Source organism: Equus asinus, chromosome 3 (assembly GCF_041296235.1).
Source record: "Equus asinus isolate D_3611 breed Donkey chromosome 3, EquAss-T2T_v2, whole genome shotgun sequence".
Taxonomy (NCBI): Eukaryota; Metazoa; Chordata; class Mammalia; order Perissodactyla; family Equidae; genus Equus; species Equus asinus.
The window spans coordinates 158664768-158670647 of record NC_091792.1 but is presented as its reverse complement, the minus strand read 5'-3'; positions in this window follow the sequence as shown (position 1 = coordinate 158670647).

Sequence of the window (5880 nt, the reverse complement as noted above, 5' to 3'; positions counted from 1 at the left end):
GGGATGCGGGCGGGCGGGCCAGATCAGCGCGCAGCCCGCTTCCGCCGGCCCAGTGCCCCGCCCCAGGGCGCGCCCCCCTCCGTGCTCAGTTTCTCCACTCCCACTTGAGCCGACTGGAGAGGTGACCGCCAGATCGCCTGCTGATCCTGCCTAAAACTCCTGATTCCCGCACAGGGCTGGGCCGAGGAGGGGTCCCGGCTCCTGCGCTGACCCCGGCTGGCTGTGAGCCAGTCAAGTAATCCTGCTCTGGACCTCGGTCCCACGAGGGGAGTGAGGGAGCATCCCCACCTCCCTGCTCTGTCCCGGGATGTGGACGCACCAGAAGGCTCTGTGGGGAAGTCTCGGCCAGGGCAGGAGGCTCCTCCTGGCCTTGGGCAACTCCCGCCCTGAGCGGGGTCTCCATCTGCTCCCTGGAGAAGCCCCTGCCTGGTTTGCTCCCAGCAGGGCCCAGCAAGGAGCCTGGCACCAAGGGTCGTCAGTGAAATGTGGCAGGCCATTAAATAGACAGTATGTGGTCCAGGTGGTGACACAAAAGGTCACTGGGAGGGTCTCTCTTCCCTTTCCCCCTCCCCCACAGATGAGAGGGCAAAGGCAATGTGGAGGGATCCAGGAGAGCAGGGTGAAGACACCCCCACCTCCCCGGTAACCTGTCTGCACCTGGGGAGTGGGAGGGCCCCTTGCCCCTCGCCTCCCCTCCCCCGAGCCCGTGCCTGCATCACCTGGAGCCATTCGGGCAGGAGGCCCAAGGGACCTGGAAAGAAGGAGGCCCAGGATCCTCGGCCTCAAGGTGAGGGAAAGGTGGACCCCGGAGCGCTCAGCTCACTGTCTGCCCAGAGCCCCTCTCCTCCAAGGGTCAGGATAGCTTTGGGGGTCAGCCAATGCCACTGAAGCCCCCCTCCCTGGAGCTGGACAGGCACTGACTCTGCCATCCAGATGTGCACACATCTGCCTGACGGCCACTCCTCACAGCCGCCAGCTGCGGTCCAGCCAGTGCGTACATTGCTGTGCTGCTGCCCTGAGCCGGGGGGCAGCGCCAGCCGGACACCAGGGTCCACAGCCCAGCAGTGTCTCCTGGGCCGGGTCCCTCCCCTGCAGGCCATTGGCCCATCTGTAGGAGCCTTGTGCCTTCCTGGGCTTCTTTGACCAGCTGTCCTGGGTGGCAGAGAGCCAGATGCCACTCAGCCCTAAGACTCTGGACAAGCTGCTTAACCCAGAGGCTGGAGTGACAGTGACAGTACCTACGGCTACGGCGGCGGCGTATCGGAGGGGAATGGCTTCCATCCACCCCCGGCTCCGAGAAGGAGCCGCTTACCCCGCCTCATCGGCTTCAGCGCCCATTTAAGCACCTCCGGAGTCCAGGGCGTCTGATGCTCCACGCTGCCCTCTGTCCACCTGGGCTGCAGCCTCGGCCTTCCAGAAGCCCCTGGGCCTGCTCCAGCCAGTGTCCTGGAGAACTTGCCTCTGACTTCCCCTCTGCAGTTTCCAGCCCATGCTGCAGGGGGTGAGTGTAGACCCCACAGTCCCCGAGTGCGGGCTGGTGGCACACCTTCTCAGAAGTTCATTTCTTCGTCCCGGGTGAGTCTCCTCATTGTCCCCTCCTGTGGCAGGTTGAGTCCTCACGGCCCCTGAGCCTGCAGCCCTTAGGTGTCCAGCTTTACACAGGCATCTCCTGTTACAGCTCTCTTTTCGGGTTTGTTTTTCTTTCTTGAGTGGTACGTAAAACGATGATACAGCTTTAAAACAGTGGCATTTTAGATTTGATGAAAAAGGGTCAGTGTAACTAATTCTAAAAATACACGCACCCCCATGTTCATTGCAGCATTATTCACAATAGCCAAGACTTGGACACAACCTAAGTGTCCGTGGATGGATGAATGGATAGAGATGTGGTATATATACCCAATGGAATACTACTCAGCCATAAAAAAGGATGAAATCTTGCCATTTACGATAACATGGGTGGAACTTGAGGACATTATGCTAATGAAATAAGTCAGATGGAGAAAGCCAAATACTGTCTGATTTCACTCATATGTGGAAGATAAACAAACAAACACATAGATATGGAGAACAGAGTGGAAGGGGTGGGGAGGTGAAGGGTAAAGGGCACGTGTGTATGGTGATGGATGGTAATTAGACTATTGGGGTGAACACGATATAGTCTACTCAGAAGCTGAAATTGAATGATGTACACCTGAAATTTATATAATGTTATAAATCAGTGTTTCCTCAATTGAAAAAAATTTTTTAAAAAGGTCAATGTTAGCTTCTGTTATTTTTAAAGACCCAGTGAGAAGAATTTGGTAATCTCTCTGGGATCAACTTGTTTCCTCCCCAGTCAAGTTGGAAAGAACAGCCTCTCACCCATGGCTCTTTAACCAGGAGAACCCGACCCACCAAGAAGTTCGTCAGGACAGGTCGCGGGTAGGGTTAGCCTTCCTAAGCGCCGAGGTGTGCAGGTCCCCCATCCCCCAAATCCTGGCCCCAAGCAGCCAGCCCACTGCATAATGGGCCAAGGCAGGCTGGGCAGCACTCAGCCAGGTGAGCCAGCAGATGCACCTGGATCCTGAAGCTGCAAGAACCTGGATGCCCCGCGCCAGGTGCACAAGCCCAGGGTGGCTGCTTACAGAACAAGCTGGCAGTCATGGGGAGAGCACAGACTCTGCCATACCATCCTGGCCACGTCACCAGTCAGTGGACCCTCAGCCAGGGACCAACCTCAGCGAGGGGTTCGAGATGGTGGGCTGGGGGTGGCACAGCAGCCAGGACCCCAGAGGTGGCTGGGAGTCCAGTCCCCAGCAGGGAGCTGACTCCCTGTACACCCCTCCTTCGGTGCCTGGCTGAAACATCAAACCTTCTGGGAGCTCCTCACGTCCCCCACTCTGTCGGGAGTCCCCTCTCCACGCTTCCTCTAGAACAGCACTCAACTCACTGAGCTCACCGTGTTTCCTTCGCCCAGGAGGGCTCTCCAACCACAGGTTCCGTGCCGCCTGCCGGGCACTGGAGAGACGTTCTCACCACACGCAGCCCTTGCCTGGAGCTGCCAACAAGAAGCCAGCAGCCACCTGCTGTGCAGCAGGGAGTGCTTCCTGCCCCGTGGGGTCTCCCGGCCCCCTGAGAGTCAGGTGGGCGTTAAGGACCATCCCCAGAAGAGCTTGCACTGTGCCAGGTGCCACCGGCTCATGCACCGGGACAGCATGCGGTTTGCAGGAGCACTGAGGCCCCTCCTCCCCCCGCACACGCGGTACAGGGTCTACTCAGGGTCATCTGGGAAGCCCGACAGGGGATCTGCTTTCCTGGGAATCAAGCCGTTGGCTTCAGGCTGATGCAAAGGCCACATTTTTTCCCTTTTGCAGAGAAATGAGAGACGCTTTGACTAAAATGTTTATTTGTTCACAAACTTCTTGGGACGTGACACCATTTTGCAATGTGTTTAAGTGCACATGACAAGCATCCTTCAAATTAAAAAACGACCACAAGCCCAAGGCAAAAAACAGCACAGTGAGTCAGCTGCATCAGCTGATGGAGAGAATGTTCTAGAAGGCCCAGCATAGATGCCACTAATGGCACTCCCCTGGGAAGTGCCTATGCCTGAGAGGTCTTCTAGAAAATTCTGTGGGGGCTTCGGGGAAGGCAAAATAAGAGAGGAACTGTCACGACCTCTAATGAATGTTGCCTCTTTCCAGCCATGACGTTTTCCGGAGGACAGGGTACACATATTTCCTCGAATGGATTTAAGGCTGTAAGAGCGGCTTTTCCTGTGGCGAGGCTGTGGTAACACGAGGGCCAGCCCAGCTGGCTGGCACACTTCCACCATCCCGGAGAGGTTCCCAGGCTGAAGGAGAGTGCTGCCCGCAGGGTCTCGGCCTGGCTCTGGAGTTACAGACACAGAGCAGAGCTCTTCTTTGCCACCCCTGCCGGGGTGCGGGGGGCACGGGGCCTCTGGGTCCAGGTGCCTCTTGCAAAGCAGCACCTCTCACATCTGCAGCCCACGGCCAAGGGCTGGACTGAGGGCTTTTGTTGTACTGCCTGGGTGGGTTTTTTTTTTAACTGCTTCCTGACCACATATCTATAGTTATTATTCCTAAAAATAGTTTGGGTTTTTTTGAATTGCATCTTATAATTTACCAGCACTTAAATATATCCTGCTGAGAAGAGATGTCAGAGAATTAGCCAAACGCAGCCCAACAACACCCAGTTAGTGGGAACAGAATTTGTCACACTGGCTCCACCAGGCTATGAACTGTCACTAATGCCTTGATGGCCAAAAGGAGCTGACTGCTGTGTGCGTGTCTGGAAGGAAAGAACTCGGGACCCGCCTCACCCTGGACCTTGGGTGGGGGCCAGTGCTGCGGGCTCTGCAGGACCCCATGGGCGAGGCCGTATCAGCGAGTCCATCCTACCACGTGGTGGGGCCCCAATCATGCAGCCCACTCCTAGTTCTGAGGGGACGGCCCAGGGCCTGGAGAGGGAAGAGAGCAATGATGAACAGGATTGAGGAGGGCCCCGTGTCCGTGCACTCATTCACTCACTCACTCCTTCTCCTGGGCTTGCTTATCTGCTGAGCACCATTCTCTTCCTGGAATGGAAATATGACAGATGTGCACATGATTCCCAGACATTGTCCCTTGGGTCCATTTGGCAACAAGGACGGTGGGTGGCCTCATCTGGGAGTGGCCCCACTGACCACTAGACTGAAAACGATGCTGCCACTCAAGGGAAGCCCCCTCATTGGCTCCCCCAGGGCGGAGCAGAGGGGCTGCATTAGGGGAGGGAGCCCCCACCCTCCTGGCCGCTGTCCCCCTGCAGACCTGAGCTCTGCCCACTGCCATGACTCTCTTCACTGTCTCAGGATGGTGATCAAGAGACCCACTGGTGGCTTTGGGAGAAGGGGACAGGGTCCACATGCTTCTACATCCTCACCAGAAAAAGCTCTGAGCACACAGACATTCGTCACGTCTTCCCCATCAGGATTCTGGTCCCTCCTAGTAAACCAGACAGGATGCAGGCCACCAGCAAGCCCAGCCCACGTACTTCACAACAAGCAGAAGTGGAGCCGACGGCGAGGTTTCTCAGAAACGGGCACTTCCCCGGGCACCCCCGTGCCTGCCGGTCTGGGGCGCCCTGCCCTGACTACCGACTGTCAGACGTGAGGTCCGGGAGCCCCAAACCAGATTCGCCATAGACTTTACCTCCAAACCCAGATGATGCTGAGAGAGAATGGGGCCAATACTAATTACTAGGCTGGAATGACAGTCGTTAACCTGGGCCACCCCACAGACCCTAAGTAAGCTAGTCACGTTACACATACAACACGGGTCACTTATCAGAGACCCACTGTGACCCGGGCACTGCACATTGTGCCTTCCTAACACCATTTTGAAGCATCACAATAATCCCATGAAGGAGGTGGGGAAACTGAGGCTCAGAGAGAGAAAGCCATTGTCCTAGGGACACCCAGCAACCACGTTGGGTTCGGCCGGAGCTGAAACCATCCACAGCCTGTGCCATCTCCTCCGCCCACAACTGCCACTCCGCACAGCCCTGCCCAAAGCCAAGCTGCCATCTGGGGCCCCAGGGGCATTTCTGTGGCAGGACCAGTGCCCCATCCACTGGGCTCCAACGAGGCCCAGCCGGCCCTCAGTGTGTCCGCTGCAGGCAGAAGTCCAAGAGCTGCCGTGGGCGGACGCTGGCTGTGGGGGGTCTCCCCAGCAGCCAGTTGGCCGTGCTGGCCGGGACCCGGTGGAACTGCTGGCGGGCAGGGAGTGCAGGATGGGCCGGCCCCGCCTCACCGGAGCTCAGGCCTCCCAGGGAGCATTGACGGTGACAGTGGGGCACGAACTCCCCCAGCCTGTGAGGAGTTGAGCAGGCAGTTCAGTT